Here is a 17,244-nt window from a genome sequence, read left to right on the forward strand (position 1 = left end):
GGAGAAATGGACCATTCTTTTGTCCCTCCTCTGGATATGCTCCAACAGGAGCATGTCTCTCCTGTACTGAGGTCTCCACACCTGGACACAGTACTCCAGGTGAGGTCTCAACAGCAGAGCAGATAGGCAGGATCACTCTCTTTCACTCTGCTGATCATGGTTCTTTTGATGCAGCCCAGGACACGTTTGTCTTTCCAGGCTGTGAGCACACATTACTGACTCGTGTCCAGTTTCCCATCCACCAGTACCCTCAGGTCAATTTTTTGTCTGGGCTCTGCTCCATCCTTGCATTATCCAGCTTGTACTGATACAGGCAGTAAACACCAGAAAATTTCTCAAGCTTGGGTTAACTATGCCTGCATAAGTAAAACACTGCTTCGCACTAACTTAACTTGTAGTGTCAAAAGTTAGGCATTAGTCAAAAGTAACTTCACTTAGTTTGCAGCCTCATTCTCTCCTTCTGCAGTGCTATTGTATTCTGGCCTTTAAATGCAGCTGCAGCATTTACCCTAGTTACGTTAACTTTCTTTAGAAACATTGGATTTTTCTGCCAGAGGTGATTTGTGCATAGTGAGTTTTTCTTCTTTGCCCGTTATGTTGGATTTGGTGACTGCTGGTGTTCCTTGTATTTAAGTTACTCAGAAGAGTAATTATCTGAACCATTAATCAGCAGTGCAACAATAAAAAAATAAATGAGAGCTTGCTATTGATCAAAGGAGGAGAAAAAAATATAATGAGTAGTTGCAGCAGATCTAGAGCAAGAAAAATGTCTGTAGCCTAGGTCAGTCAGGGAAGAACCCAATTTAACCTGAAGAAATGCAGGGAATTAAAGCTGGGAATAAGAAACCAAAATAGAAAAAGTCCCTCTTTCTTATGGGAACACCTGTTAGGAGTAAACAAGTTAAACAAGAAATTCTCAGAAGAACTGATTATTACTTATGACTTCCAGTGGTTGTTTTCCTATTTTAAAAGAACACTTATCAGCTTGAATGGGCTTTCTGAAAGCATCAGTCTGTGTTAAACAAGACAATTCTTCCCTACATCTTTGCAGAAGCAGGTGGTTTTTTTGTTTGTTGGTTTGTTTTTTGTTTTTTGTTTTTTTTTTACTCTAACACATACCACGTTTTATCTTGGAATATGTGAACTGATGCATTTCTGAGTTATAAGTAATACTCTAAACATTTCAACTTTGTTTTATCTTGCTCTTTTAATAGAATTCCTCCTCTCAGACAAGCTATTTCCATTGGCTTACTATGACATCACAACATTCAGTCACCCTCACTTTATCTTCAGGAGGCTGTATTCATCAGCTCACACCTACCTATATCTTTTATTTCCCAAATGCATGTTCTGCCCTGCATTCTTCCAGACAGACTAATCTCATTCTTAGTACACTTTCTTACACCTTGAATTTTTTTTTCTTTGTGCTTCCCCTTTCTTCTGGTAGCTCTTCTTAGCTCCTACCTCTTCTCCCATATGCCTGCCTAACATAAGGCTTTATTTTGCCACATTTACTGGATATGGATATTGTGAGAAAGTATAACGGGCTTCACTGAATAAAATTGATTTCTGGATGATCACGCACTGGGTTACTGCTATATAACTTTCTGTGCTAAAAGAATTTTATTGCTAAATAATCTTACTGCTCATTTACCAAAATTACTTAGTTGTTTTTGAAATTATTTTTAAACGTCCTCTTAGCTTTCCTAAGACTATTCCTGATATATATTGTGCCAAAAGAAAACGCTTCTACCTCTATTAGATTCTCTCACATACTGCACAAGCCATGGGCAGCCTGATCAGGTGGGTGGCAACCCAGTCTCTGACAGGGGCTGGAACTAGATGATTTTTAAAGACTCTTCCAACTCCATAGAATGATCCATTCTATGATCATCATATTGCTGCCTTAAACTACCATCTTTCCTACATGCTTATATTTTCACAAAATTGTTCTTGGTTTCCTGCTAGAAAAACCTCAAGAGGGATATTTTTTTCAATCAAAAGGAATGTAATATCACAGAATGGCCAGGGTTGGAAGGGATCTCAAGGATCATGAATCTCCAACTCCCCTGCCACACGTAGGGCCATCAGTCTTCCCATTTAATACTAGAACAGGCTGCCCAGGGCCCCCATCCAATCTGGCCTTGAACACCTCCAGGGACGGGGCATCCATAGCCTCTCTGGGCAGCCTGTTCCAGCACCTCACCACTCTCTCTGTAAAGAACTTCCCCCTGACATCCAACCTAAATCTTCCCTCCCTCAACTTAAAACCATTTCCCCTTATCCTGCAGTTATCAGCCCTTTCAAAGAGTTGATTCCCCTCCTGTTTGTAGGCTCCCTTTAGGTACTGAAAGGCTGCAGTTCCTGCACCCTTTTCTCCAGGCTGAACAAGCCCAGCTCCCTCAGCCTGCCTTTGTAAATTTTTTCAGGGCTTCCCACGGAGTGGGAAACCTGCTGGACAAATACCAAAGGAGCTGAAATCACTTTTAATAGAAAAATACCATTAAATATTTTCTCTCACTTTAAGAATATTTTCATTGGTGGTTTTTTTCCATTTTAATTTTCCATTTCAATTTTTATTCTCAATTTTGTTTTTCCTTTTAGGCTAAAAAAATATAAAGCTGGAACAAAAGAAGTTAAGATCAATGTTTCTATGGTTGGCTATTGATTTCTTTTTTCACTGACAAATTCAATTTTGAAGAGAAACATGGGGAAAAAAACCCCCAAAACACAGGAATCTCCATTTCTGATGTTAAGATGGATCCTCATTCACCTCAGCTTCCTCTCCCAAATCTGTCCCAGAAGCTGTTGAGAAGCCATAGTATTTTAGATGTCTGATTACCCTTGAAAATCTACCTTGCATCATCACATATTTTTAAAAGAACTCTGCACATCCGTAAGTCACAATCTTGATATTCACAACAGTGCAACTGTGGGGATTAACCACAGTTGTGCTGAACACAGATTACCCTTTTATTTTCCATTTGCTAATTACATTCATCATAGCCACTGCCCCTTGAAACTGTGCTCAGCCGTAGAACAGCCTCATGCAGTTTTCATCCACAGGACCTAGGCATCTCCTGCTTTTACACTTGAATGTAATTTTACCTCCACGTGTCTTGTCCTGTGCGTGAGGTGAGATTGCTCTGTGGTGGTAAATAAGCACTAGTTTTTCTTCTGCTGATTCAGTCACTAGCAAATGACTCTTGCTAAAAGTTTGCAGAGCACTTTGCTCCATGTAGATGGGAACAACAGAACTAATTCCACTGCAGCTGGCAAAGGCACAGGACACTCGAACATGCTCCCCTCAAGGCTGGCCGGCTGAGCAAACACAGTAGAGTTATGTTCCTCTGACAGGTGAGTCAGTATGGCCCTGCTGACAGTACCAAGGTGTGCATGTGTCCTTCCTTCTGCTGGCCAGAGGTGATTTGAAAGCCTAATTGAGGTGATGTGAAAGGCTAAATACAGGCTTGTGTTTCCCAAACAGACCAGAAAGCAAGCTGTGTGTGGTGTCATTCGTTTGGCAACTGAAGTTGCAGTGAGGTGTTGTACGACCGACTGCCATGCAAAGTGCTCTTTAGCACTCAAGAGAAAGAGAAATTTCTTACTGACGTGTAGAGAATCAGCAGAAACACAGATTTGCAACTACAGATGTCAAACGACAGCTTAAAAGTGTTCCATCACCCACAGCTTCAGGTGAGTTTGGTTTACATTGCAGTACTTTTTGCTACTCTATAATAATAAAATCTATGGTAATGGATGACTTTTCACTTTTAGCCAGGTCTTGACTATCCAGAGCACAAATGGAAAAAACAGGCTATTGTTTTTTCACTTCCCAGACAGATAACAGGATTGAGTTGAGCATCTTCATAGAAACACTGTGAAAGCAGGTGAGAGAAGGAAGGGAAGACATGGGCAGATCTAACCTGGCTGCCAGAATTCTAGCCTAAGAAAGTAGCGATAGCCAATTAGAAACAGAGACAGAAAAGGGAAGAAATTATGGGATACCACTAACTTTATTTTGGAATCTTAATTTATCTGGTTGTTTCTGTCTTAGGTGTAGACAACCTCTAAAATATTATCATTATATCTGAATTTTCTATTTTCTCTTTCACACAGTACTACAGCACTGGCCATGCTTCTTCTGATGCAGCCCAGGGTATAGTTGGCTTTCCAGACTGTAAGGGCACATTGCTGGCTTATGTCCAGCTTGCCATCCATCAGCACCCTCCACTACAAATCAGTGCTCCATCCTTACATCCCCCAGCTTGTACTGATAATGGAGGTCCCCATAACCCAACTACAAGGTCTTACATTTCTATCTGTTGAACCTCACAAGGTTCACCTGGGTCCCCTTCTCCATGTACTCTAACATAAGAGATAAGAAAAGTATTGAGGAGTTGATAGCTTTAACTTCTTGAAAAGATTATTAATATCTTGATGGTAATTGTATTCTGTCAAATACAATTTGATGTGAGGTAGGCACGTACTTTCTGATCTGCCCTTTTAAGCCTACTAGAAACATTAAGAATTTCTGAACAGAAAGATGGACATATCTGGTATTTTTCTGGGAAAAGTATAAGAGCAATTTGTGTATTTTGAGAGATCATACCAAGGAAAAAAGGAATGAGAAGGGAAATTCCAACACTCTGACTATGAAAAGGTAGAACACAAACAGGGTCCTCTGTTACAGATAACACCAAGAAAAACACTTGCACTCTGCTAATGGTATAGTAATGGAATCAAATACAATATTTTGCTAACCATTTTTCATTTTGAAATATCTTTATGAAAACATCTGGATGTTTTCTATTAAAAAAAAAAAAACAAAAAACAAACAAAAACACACCAACAAAAAAGAGATGAGTTAGGAAAGCACTACAGGAATTCCTACTAGCAAATTCTTACCTGGTACTGTATCAGGTGAAGTGTGAAATTACCTCCAACTAGCTTTAGAGTAACCCACAAAAAGCATTAAACACAAGGCAGTAATACGAAAATAATAGCTTACCCTGTTCTAGAGATGAGGGCTTACTAAAAAGTTCCAGAGGAAAGCAATCTTTAAGTAGAGATGCTTCCTTCTTGGCAACCAGCTCTTAAAGAAGGTTAGGGAGGAGTGGACCCAGAATCCACTCCTTCCAGTCTCACAGCTGAATTGCTTGCACTTGTGCTCCCAGGGCTGGCTATGTCTCTTCACCTGATCTCAATCACTGATTCAGGTGGAGACCTAACAATTCCTGTGCAGCACCATCAGATTTTTCTCACGATCTTTACAGTTTGCCCAATAGTATGTATATTCAAGGACACAGCAGACAGGCCAGAGGTCAGTTTTGGTAATGGACTCAGACCTTTTCGATGTCCTAGCAGTTACTGCAACTGCTGGAAACCACAGTGGCACACTAAGGGCCTCTTGGGCCTCTTCCTCAAAGCCTGCTTGCAAATTCTGTCCTGAAAGCAATCAGTTCCCTTAGCAACTGAGTGTCTCAAAATGTATTTATTACAGCTCCAGAGAAAACAGTAGTTTGCTTTTATATATGAACACCATAGTGACATAACAGTAAACTGACAGCAGTTCTCTGTGTTACTTCCATTTATAGTGGTTGCCTCAGGAACTGCAAATAAAGTTGCATGTTTATTTGAGTACTTGAAAAGGGTCGTTGTGATGTAACTTAGACCAGAAGTTTAGGCTTTGATAGGAAGGGAGAGAATGTCTACAAAAGACACCACTGGTAGGAGATTTGTGAAAACAAAGGCAAGTTAAAATACTTTTTCTACATTCCCCTGCACCATTTGCAGCCCATCACCAAAGGTATTGTTTTAGTCACAGTAACAGCAAAGGAAAGAGATGGGAATAAGCAAAACTTATTATACCTTTTGATTTTCTTGATTCCTCCAAATTTTAGAAGTTCTGTTGTATGAAAGTAAGTGCCATTTGTGTACCACTTTATTTTTCCAAATTTGAAGGCCATTCGCTGAAAGGAAAAAAGAAAACATCATGGAGTTTGGGGTTTAGCCAAAACACATTTTCCCCTTTTTTCACAAGTATGTTCAATTTGCAAAGTTTTTTCCTGTTTGCCTACATAAATGATTCAATTAAAAAAGACAGATCTGTGAAGTTCAGCAGAGAACACCAAAGTTTTCCATAATGTGACTATTGTCCATTTGACTTCAGGGTACACTCCAGATCAAATTCCACATGATTTGCCTTCCTAAATCTACAGCAGGTCCCCTAAGTAGCAAGGGCAGTCGCTGCTTAGTTAGGCACTTGGAAGCAGATGTGGACATGCAGGCTTTAGAGAAGTTTTTAGCTGTGTTACACTCCTTGTTGGCAGACTTGTCTTACTTTTATAGGCTCCTGAAAAGTCAACAGTTACATTATGTTCAGAGACAGAGGGAACAGGACATCAGCTTCCACATGGCATGAGACCGAAAGCAAAATTGTGATGTTTTTAAGATGTTCCATATTTCAGACAGAATCAATTTTACAAAAAGAGGATATAAATTTGAAAAATGTAAACCGAAGGATGATCCCACCTAGAGTACTCTGTCCAGACACTAAACTGTTGGAGCAGGTCCAGAGAAGGGCCACAGAGATGATCAGAGTGCTGGAGCACCTCTCCTATGAGGACAGGCTGAGAGAGCTGGGGCTTTTCAGTCTGGAGAAGAGAATGCTCCACAGGGACTTTATAACAGCCTTCCAGTGCCTGAAGGGGACCTACAGAAAAGCTGGGGATGGACTTTTTATAACAGCACATAGGTGTTACAAGATGAGGAAAAATGGCTTAAAACTGGAGAAGGGTAGACTTGGACTAGATATTAGGAAGAAATTCTTTACTGTGAGGGTGGTGAGACAATTGCACAGACTGCCCAGAGGCTGTGGATACCCTCTCCCTGGAGGCATTCAAGGCCAAGTTGGATGGCGTTGCGAGCAATCTGGCCTAGAGGGAAGTGGTCCTGCCTATAGCAGGGGGTTGGAACTAGATGGTCTTAAAGGTCCCTTCCAAACCAAACCATTCCATGATTCTATGATTCTATGAATTGTTTTGTAATCTTTCTGCACAGAGGTGTATACAAACACCCTGAAACACTGCACTACACTACACTTTAATTAAAAGTAGCATTAAAAGTAGCATTAAAAAAAGTAGGATTAAAAGTAGCAACTACCATACAACAAATTTCACACATACTGAGGGAAACAAAATAATACAAGCAAATAAGTTATTTTGTTTCTTTATGCACGCGTAGATTTTTTAGTGGATATTTTAATGTGATTCTAAGTAAGGGAAAATCCATCCACTGCCACGAGAGAAGTTGCCTTTGTATCCAGAACATATTATGAAATCAGTTGTGAAAAGCCAAATAACAGATTAACTGGCCACCCACTTCTTCATAACTCAAATTAAAAGTTTTTAAGTATGTGAACCTAAGAACAGCAAGGATTAATGACCTTATCAGTGTAAACTGTACTGCAATTATCTGATCTTCTAGCCACACATTAGTCTCTTCTTCAAGGAACTGATGCTTGAGTTTCTCTTCTGCCCTGAGAAGGGAAGATAGGAGTTTCAGACCACCCATTCAGCTGTCTGTCTGCCTGTGATGTTTAGGGCTGTTTCTGTATTTGATGATAAAACTGTAAGGTATGCATGTTCTACTATGAAGATGTTACACTATTTTAGAAAACACTTGCATAACTTTGACCACAGAAATATACAGAGTAAAAAATAAGCCAGCATTCCAGATATTCCTTATTCCTTCATATTTACTCTCATGCAAAATTTAAAGAAATTCTGGCAAATAATTAATCTATTGATTTCTTTTGAATAGAGATGGAACTGAGATTTCCTGGGAACTAGGAGGCATTCAGACATGCAGAATTAGGCCATCAGATATTGCACCTCCTTATCCAACTGTAAATATTCTCACAGAGTAAACATAATTCAGAGAGAGTCAACTATCAGATGATTCCCAGGAGATCAAGAGGAAAAAAAAAAATAGCACAAAGATAACGCACAACACCGAAAGATGATCCAATGACTGCAGATGCTCAGACTGAGGTGCTTGTTAGAATTCACTGAAACTTTTAGGAGATCTGGTCTGTTTACTTCGCAAATTTTATTATCTCCATGGGAAAAAGATAGAGGATGTTGGAAAAGTCACAGGGCCTATGCTGTCCCTTTTACACCACTATTATTTTTAATAATGAAATATGAGGTGGAAGAGGATTTTTTAAAGAAAAATAAATATGCAAATTATAGTTTTGTTCCTTTTAAAATGAAACTGATTTTGAAGTTGTATTTCAGTATTTATTTTATATATATATATATATATATAAACTCTACTTTTTATGTTTTCTTGTGTTGTATTTTTAGTGTGGAAATTGCACAATCTTTTTCTGGTCTTTACTCTGCAACTTAGAAAATTCTGTTTCCTAGAGGTAGACATCAGAAGAGTAACAGTAACTGCTAGTATATTCACTACAATAAATGCCATGTTGTGCTTGTTGGTAGCTGATTTTGTTTCTAGTCTGTTTATCTTGTTTATTGTTGAAGGCTGAGCATAATCCAGTTTCCATAAAGCACAGGGTCAGGAATCAAGCCTGAATACCCAAACAAGACTGGCCATGGGGAACTCTCTATGCCCTTGTCATATGTATATTTGTAAGAAGAGGGATGATTAAAAGAATCATCACAGTTCCAGAGGGATACCACCTGAAACATTCATATTCAAGGTGTTTGTTAGGATGTGATTCAGAAAACCTCTAAATTTTGACATGAGGGTAAATTAAGAGGAAGATCAAATAGGAGACAAACAAGCAAATAAACAAATAGAAATTGCATATGTCAAATGAGCAGGAATTACTTTGGAAACATGACATCCTTACCTCAAAGATGATAATGTACTCAATTTCAGGATATGAATGGAGTGAGAGGATGCTACTTGTGCTTGGAGCAGCCTAAAAAAAGAGGGTAAAAGCAAGCGTTATGGGCATGTAAGGAAGGAAGATGGGAGGAAACGACTGTGTGCAAGAATATCTAATGGAAGATAAAAAATGTAAGGATTTTATAAACAAAGATAAGTTTATTTTTGATATAGTAATGGGGAAAGAATTAATACAAGAATGTAAAGGAAAGAGTGCAATCAGACTGCCAAGTCATTAATCTGATTCCACCAGTAGTCTTGAGTGGATTTAGAGGAAGATACATAAACGTGACAATTTGAAAGCTCCTTCTCCTTCCTTCCTCCCCTCTACCCCATGAAAAAAAAAAAAAAAAAAAAAAAAGTTGTAATACAAGTGGAAATGAAACAAATGACAACTTAAAGAAGCTTTCTGGGAGACAGAAAAACCTGAGTATTTACTACAGCAAGAATTCGCAAGATGAGGAGAAGACCTACTGTGGAAGCATCTGGTTTTCTGGTTCTAACACCTTCCTGGAAATGCTGACAGTAGCTTGTTCAGATCCAAGGAATCCATTGCCCTCCTTTGGGATCTCCCATTGGATTCACTGGTAGGGAACAAAATATCATTTTGTAGAATGAGGAAAGTAATACAGACTGTTACACTAAGCAATCCAACACAGTACCATTATTTCAACATAAATACACACTTTTTTACAGGAAACAGAAAAAGCTGACGTCCATTTTAGTGTATAAATTCACTGAAATTTGGATGAATAATAATCCTGGTCAGTCTGTCTTTGGCTGCTCTTCAATTCGGCAGAAAAAATAGTCTATCACAAAAATGTTTCATTGTGTAATACTTGACTGCTTTTATCTGTTTATGCCACACACAGAGCAGTAATAAATGTTTAAAGGAAAATATGAGTTCCAGGAATACAGGTATATGAAGAAATATCAGCTGGATTGTCCCCCAGTTTGCTTTAGAAGTGAGTATGATATTTCAAACAGTTTCTTGGAACCATGTTACAACTGTAGCATTAGCATATATAATGAGCGTGTAAATGCGATAAAAAGTTTGGATTTTTACTAGTTACTTGAATCTGTTAAGAATATTGGTTAATGGAAATAAAATCCTTCCTTGGACCACTTTTTATTAATCTTTAACTGTGATTAACTGATTTGAAGATCTCCAACTGCATACTTACCTGAAATATTTAGATTGCTTCAAAAATCCTTCCACTAAAAAGGAAGGGTATTATACAAAAAGAAATATCACTACAACAACCCCAAAATTAGCAGAGTATATTTTGTTATAGATGGTCTCTGAAGAATGTCCAAAACCCGAGTGAAAGAACAAATTGTATGTAGTATACAGCCTGCAGAATGAGACCATGCTCATTTGTGAGCGCAGCTCATTCCACAGCCTACTGGCAAGGAGGCTGGTGAATTAGCAAGCTGTGGCCTGTTGTACTCATCAAAAAACTGTGCCATCAGATAGCCTGAGTATATCTTTAAAATTCTTCCCTATGCCAGGTAGCTACCAGCGATGCCACAAAACAAAGATCCCTAAATTCACAGAGAAATTAATGACTGCTTGATAAATGCTTTGAAATTTCCTCTGCAGCCAGAGGCAACCATACGTGGGTATAAATGAGAAAGAAAAAGCAAAGTAAGGGAATATTCAAGAGACCCCCTGAAAAAGAATTACCTTGGCAGCAGCAGAACAAGAAATTTATATTGGATATATTCTAAAGCTGTATTTTATTCATTGTATGTGTTTCTTTTATAAAAGTTCATTTTATTTAAAAACCAAAGGCTTTGTTTCAGAAGCATAGAACTTTTTCTCATGCTTTCTCTGCTGAAGAAAACAGACACTATCACCTGATTTTCATGGAAAGGTTAAATCGCTACAAATCAGTGCAACAAAGTCTTTAGGAGCATATGCAAACACTAAGCCAGCTCAGAAATTGGTGTGTTTTATTCAAGCTCTGTGGGGTCTGATTACATGGCAGGAAAGATTTTCCCAGGTAGGCATTGTTCAGTGCATCAGTGGTAAGGATCTGACTTTTAGAAAATAACTCATGGGAAGCTTGTGATAATCCATGACTTTTTTTTTTTTTTTTTAAGTATAAAATAGGAAAAAAAATCTTACCAAAAAATCAAACCCTTACAAAAAAGGTGCAAATTTTAGTATAGAACAAGAGATATTTCAATCTAATGACATCACCTTCCAACACAGAAGTACACAGGAAGGGTACTCACAAGAGCAGTAATTTCAGTGAGCCACTGATAAAAGGAGCCACTGGGCTAGCAATGCAACACAGGCAGATAGCACTCTTTACTGCACTTGTACCACACCAGACAAGAAGAGAGAATAGATTCAGCTGGAAAAGAGAATTGTAGTCTGTTGTCTTAGAAGAAATAAATTGATGTCTGCTACTTTTGTTAAGTGAGAAAGAGAAAAAAACCTCATTAAAGAACAAAGAAGCATTAGCAGTCCCATATATTTACTTTTCAGGGATTAAAAGGACTATTAGAAGTTGCTTTGGTCAAATCTCCAGTAGTCTCCAATTACACAAGCGAGAAAGCAATAGGGAGCAATGTTCATGAGAGGAATCAGAGAGGGTTTCCTCCCTCCTAAAATCACCCTTTTTGTTCTTCTCTCCTGAAATTTGGAAATACTTGAGCAACAAACTTTGTCTAAATGCCACCCACTGAACAGAAATGAACCATTACTAAGATGAAATGGTGAAGAAATTACAGTAACTGATGACAGAACAGTTAAGAAAGCCTTCTTTTTTGTTTGATTTTTTAAATTTTTTTTTATTTTTTTCCCAAGTCTTTGGTTCACACTCAGAATAACAGTAACAAAGAAATCAGTTTTCAAGATGACTTTTTGTTTCGGGGTAAAATCTTCCAGCTGTCTGTGGTGACTGACCAGGGGGATTTAAACAGTTTTCCACATGATAATGACTGGCCAACTTTCCACTGTTCTAAGTGCAAGGAAATTGCATTTAATTTTGCACACAAGATGACTCCTGTTGTGGACCTTCAAGTCATGGCACTACTGATACCTCACATAATTTGTAAGCTCCTTCAGAACCGAAACAGAAGACAGTGGTTAAGAAGTAAGATTGTATTCCACCCCATATAGAAAAAACTCAAGGTTGTGAAGCAATAATAACATTGTTTCCAAGTGTTTTCATGACTGTACTAGGGGTAATTTGGAGAGAAGACCAAGGGTACCAACAGAAGGACCAAGCTGCAAGAGGAAATCAGTGCATTTTGTTCAACTGCATACACACAGTTTAAAGCAAAGACTGGGAACAGATCAGAAAAAATAAAAGGTACTCTCCTTCAGGAATGAGTGAGTCATTTTCTGAGGTGGCATCTCCAGGAACAAGTACAACACTATTACAAGGTTGATGACAAATACTGGTTTTCAGAGCAGGAATGTTTTCATGAAAAATGTCATGATCTTTTCATGAGAGGGCAGGAAAAAGCTGCCCCACCGCATGCTGCAACCCATAGAGATGCTCCTATAGAGATGCTGAGTAGTTCTGCCCAAAACCCTTGGCACAGTGCTTGGGCACAGAGAGATGACACAGGAAAAATTTATTCTACCTCTTCTCTGAAATGAGTTTCTAGCCCAGATGGGTCCATCTTGCAGACTATAGCATCTCTTGAATCATATCAATTTTCAGCAGAATAAAAGTTCTTTCCAGAAGTCGCTTCAGATGTATCACTAAATTTTCATATATTTTAGTCTGTAGATTACCTGGGCCACATCCAATATCTCTGTCACCTTCAGACAGCTCTTTCTTTTAATTCACATTTCCATTGACATTTCTGGCGGGCCTACAGTGAAATATTCCATAGCTTTTACGAATGTAAGGAATGCAGTGGTAAACCACAGGATTCCCCCACCTACAGCTCCCCCTTTCAGCTGCCAGCTGCTTGTCCAATTTTAATTAATGAGAAAGTTGCTAGCAGTTAGTCAGGCTGGTTCTCTCTGTTCCTCTCGGGAGAATTCCTAAATAGTGTTTAGAGCATTGAGCCTACATTTTCTCTTTCTTTAATGTGCTTCTTCATAGCAGCCAGTGAAAAATGTTATTAATGATGAGTTTCTGCACCCAGAGTTTAGTTAATAGGAAGTGATGCTCATCAGTTGTGGAAGTGGCATGTAGGACATCCTTTCCTTTCACTTTCTGCTCCTTTTTCATATGCAAAACGAATGCTTAAGTCTTACTGGACGTTTTAGTGGTAGGTATATTTTTAAACTTTTTCATAATATGGAGTACAATTTAGGAAACACTGAAGGGCTGCCTGCACTGGGAATGTCAATATGGGCACAGGTGAGGAAAGTTATCCCTGGAGTAGAAGTGCTCCTGAAGGCATTCTCTCAGGTAAGGACACAGCAGTTCTAGTTGTGTTTCTTCCTCTTCCCTACAAGCATAATCCTAGAAAATAAGCTACCAGCCTTTGAAAGTTATTGAAGTGCAGCAATACGCAATAGTGGTTCTAAATGATCCAGCAGAGATTCTGACAGTAATTATGCACTCAGTCTTAAAAGGCAATAGCAAATGGTAAACAGCTGATTACAACAAATAGCATTTTAATAGCCATAGCTTTTGATAGCTTTTTTTGCCATAGGTAAACCTGCCATGTTATAGGACACCAAATAACTGTTCCCTGCTTTGAGTGTGAGTTTCTGCTATAATCCTTGTTTTGATGCCCTCAACCAACCCTTCATTCTATGTTTTTGCAAAGAGTTCCTTCTTGTATAACGTTTCTGCTATGTGGACTGCAGCCAGAGAAAAGGTGAAGAGAGGGGAGGGAGGAGAAAGAGGCTGGAAGTTATTCTCACAGGTATAGTTAAATGAAGGGGCCTTGTGAATGATGTTATTTATTTTTGGTCAATTTCTATATTTGATAAGGCAGTTTTTCTCAGTGTTTCTGACTTGCACTTCAAATTTTTTTTCCTGATAGTATTTTAATAAGAACTAGAGTAGGAAACATCACACTGATTGATCATTTGCAAATGATGACATGGCCCCCACTACTTTGATAGCTACACAGTGCTGGTATTGTATGCATACCTTCTCGTGTGAGATTTATGCATCCCCTCCCATCCAGATAAGAGTGTCCATGTTGGGTGGAAGTCTTTCTATATTAAATGAAACTGAAGCCTCTAAGCAATCCCTCAGTTCCTGGGCACAGTTGTAGGCCTCCTCTAACTATTATACTGCAGGAAAAAAATCTCTTCCCTCATTGTTAAAAGCGACAGTACTTCCTCTGTAAGAACCATACATAGACATCAAATATACATGGATAGTCATTACAAAGCTTTACAGATGCATTCTATAAAGCTCATAATGGTCGATATGATGGAATTTATTTAGTCTATGAGAGCCACCCACATTTTTGTAAAGTCTACAAAGATGTTCAGTTGCAGTCACCTCCTTCAGTCAAACCATTTACTATTATAGGCTTCCCCATCTTTAATTTTCTGCCTGTGCCTGAGACGATACTACGGCAAAACTTTAAATGAGAGTATGTTTAATCCAGTCTCTTACATACTTGGTAGTGAAAAAATGGTTTGAGTGATGGCATTTTGTGAAAACTGGATGACAGCCATTTTTCATATTATTTTGAAACACTATCCTCTTTTCTCTTCTACAAAATTCTTACTGACAATGATTTAGCAGAACACTTATAAGCTTGAGACTACTGAAAAATAAAACAAAAATATGATGCATAGTAGCAGGACCAGGCTCTAGATAACATATACTACTCTATGTAGATGAGAAATAGTCTCCAGTTCTGTGGGCTAAGAGTTGCAAGCACACAGATTTACACAGTTCCCCACTCATGGATATAATGTCTTGAGATTTACAGAAGTCTATAGTGGGTTTGGGCACACAGATGCCATAGTTAAGTAGAGGTATTGTTTAGGCGATTTTCACTGGAAATCAGATTTCAGCTCTGTTTCACTCAGTCTCCTGATTAGGTCTGAATTTCTCAACCATTTTAACTGTGTGACTACATTTGTTTGAAGGACAGCAAGTAAGCATACTTAAGCCTATGCCTAACAAAATTCATACACATGGGAGGATTTCAAATATTCCAAATAAATTGCTATTGGCCTGACTTTACTTTGAGACTACAAGCTCCTATTCATCAGCAGACTTTTTTCATTCTTTCTTTCTTCCAATGGAATGTTTCTGTAAATCAACTTATAAACTTTTGGCTTTAAATAAAAGGATGTTAGTTTTTGTCGTCGGTGGTCTTTTATTATTATTACTATTATTATTATTATCATCATTATCATTATTATCATTATTATTACGAATACTAAATCTATGGAAAAGGCAGCTGCAAGGTTTGTCCTTTCACCAGGATTCATCTTAGAATTCCCCGGACAAGAGATTGCAGAAGTCTCCTACAGGGCTCTGGGGAAATCAACCGACCTCTTTATCAGCCTTTGGTTCCTATAAATCCCAAAGATGATTCAGAAATGTTCTGAGGCTGTCCTGTGCAGGAGGTGGTGGCTACAGATTACAAAGGCTCTTCTGTCCACTTCACAGCTGCCTGGAAATTGGCTTTTATTTCATCATGTTCTTCAGTTCTGAAGAGGGGCTTCTCCTTTATTGCTACATTGCCTTTATCCAGCTGATCTGACTCATACTATTCTGGCAATCCTTTTGAGCACTAATTAAGGGTTTCAGTTAAAAAATAAAAAAATAAATAAATAACACTAAGCATTCAAGATTCTTCATGCGCTACTCAATTTAATATATGTTTTAATGATTTAAGTAAAATCCCAGCAATATGCAGTGTAAATAGGAACAGAGGATTTGCCTTATCTGGTCAGACCACTGGTCCATGAAGTCTTGCATTATGCATCCAACATCAGATTTGTGAGTGGAAAGTAAAAACAAGTGAAGCATAATCCCTCTGGGCTAATTCTGCAGTGCTGCCCTCCAGGAAAAAATTCCTTCCTTGCCCCTGTGGTGATCAGATCACAACAGTCTAATTAAAAAGGTTTTCTCAGATCAAACTGTATAAAGAAACAATGTATAAAGATGTGAGAGAAAAAAAGCAAAAAAGAGGATGATGCCAAGAAGCTTGGAGGGAATTTCCATTACCCAAATTTGTTTACAGACAGTTGCAGGTTAAAGGCAAGAGGGAAAAGTATAAGAGCTACAGGTAGTACATTAGCTAATGTTCACATTAACTGCTAACTCAGCATCAGCAGAGAAGTTCAGAATAGCACAAATGTAAGAGTTCCTGTGCTTCTGACAGCTCCTTATCACACAGTTTCACTGAAAACATTAACATGGTCTCCAAAGGTCTGACTCTGATCAGATGTGGGCATTCTGCTCCCATTTTAATGACAGTACATTAATATTTACTAGCAGATAGCAAATTAATCTACAACTTAGTGGCCTCTTTATGATGTTGTCAGACATTGCATAGCTGTAAGGTCATTGTAAGGACATGTTTTAACAATGGATAAAAAGCATACAAAATACACAGTTTTCATGGGGCACATGACCACTTATGATGTTCAAAAATCTGTACATCTTATTTTCCCTTCATTCATAATGAAATTTACAGTTAATGTGTAAAAAATGTAAGCCTTTAGTGGGGTGCCCTGAGCTGAGTGTTCCAACATACATATTAATTACTTGAATCAGAGAATGTCATTTGGTAAAATAATAAATGAAGTCATGTTTTACTTATGAGAACTACCAACAGGATTTGCTCTTCCATGCCCTTATTTGTGAAACTTTTGGAACACTGTGCTCTGTACAGAATTGTGTGGTCTCTCTTATCATTGTTTTTTTGCATCCCTTAAGTTCAGAGACATAGGAGGGTGTGGCTTTTTTCCCATTAAAGGCTGTTTTGGGTAACATTAATCTAAGATCTATTTTGTTATACTAACAGCTAAAGGCTTTATAATAATAATTTCTATTTGGCAGCATCACAGTCAGCTTCACTGATGTGAAGTTGTTTTAATTCTCTTTAAGGGCTGAAAAAATCTGCAGCAATTCTGAGGTGACTTTTTCATGTTTTTCATCTTTGATCACAAAGGGATTGCCAGGGAACTATCTAAGAAAGAAATGCAAATAAGCAATACCATCATCAGCAAAAAAGGAAGGGAAATGGTATTTGCTTTCTTGTCAGACTTGCACAAAATCAAAGGCAGCTGTAAGCTTTCAAAGAGGAACAACAATTTAAGTACATCAAACTTCTAAAACTTGAATGGATATGGAAATATTGATGTGCAGATGACTGGTTACAAATTTATAAAGTGTTTTTTGTTTTTTGGTTTTTTTTTTT

At 38.1% G+C, this 17,244-nt stretch overlaps 1 long non-coding RNA gene and 1 other non-coding gene across 7 annotated transcripts in view; both read right to left on the bottom strand.

Moving 5' to 3' along the window:
• Positions 1-2,426: 2,426 nt before the first annotated feature.
• Positions 2,427-2,486, bottom strand: LOC116216393. The gene has a single exon (XR_004159074.1). It is a non-coding gene; the product is annotated as a U7 small nuclear RNA (small nuclear RNA).
• Positions 2,487-15,289: 12,803 nt separating this feature from the next.
• The window catches only part of LOC109365888, a 14,574-nt gene continuing 12,619 nt past the window's right edge, over positions 15,290-17,244 (bottom strand). For 2 of the 6 annotated variants that reach the window (XR_002111714.2, XR_002111713.2), the window contains one exon: positions 15,293-15,906. This is a non-coding gene — a long non-coding RNA (uncharacterized LOC109365888). Of the gene's footprint in view, positions 15,907-17,244 lie in introns of all 6 variants that reach the window. The other 4 variants (XR_002111717.2, XR_002111715.2, XR_002111712.2 and 1 more) reach the window with 4 other exon arrangements.

The sequence above is a fragment of the Meleagris gallopavo genome, chromosome 2 (genome assembly GCF_000146605.3).
Source record: "Meleagris gallopavo isolate NT-WF06-2002-E0010 breed Aviagen turkey brand Nicholas breeding stock chromosome 2, Turkey_5.1, whole genome shotgun sequence".
Lineage (NCBI taxonomy): Eukaryota > Metazoa > Chordata > Aves > Galliformes > Phasianidae > Meleagris > Meleagris gallopavo.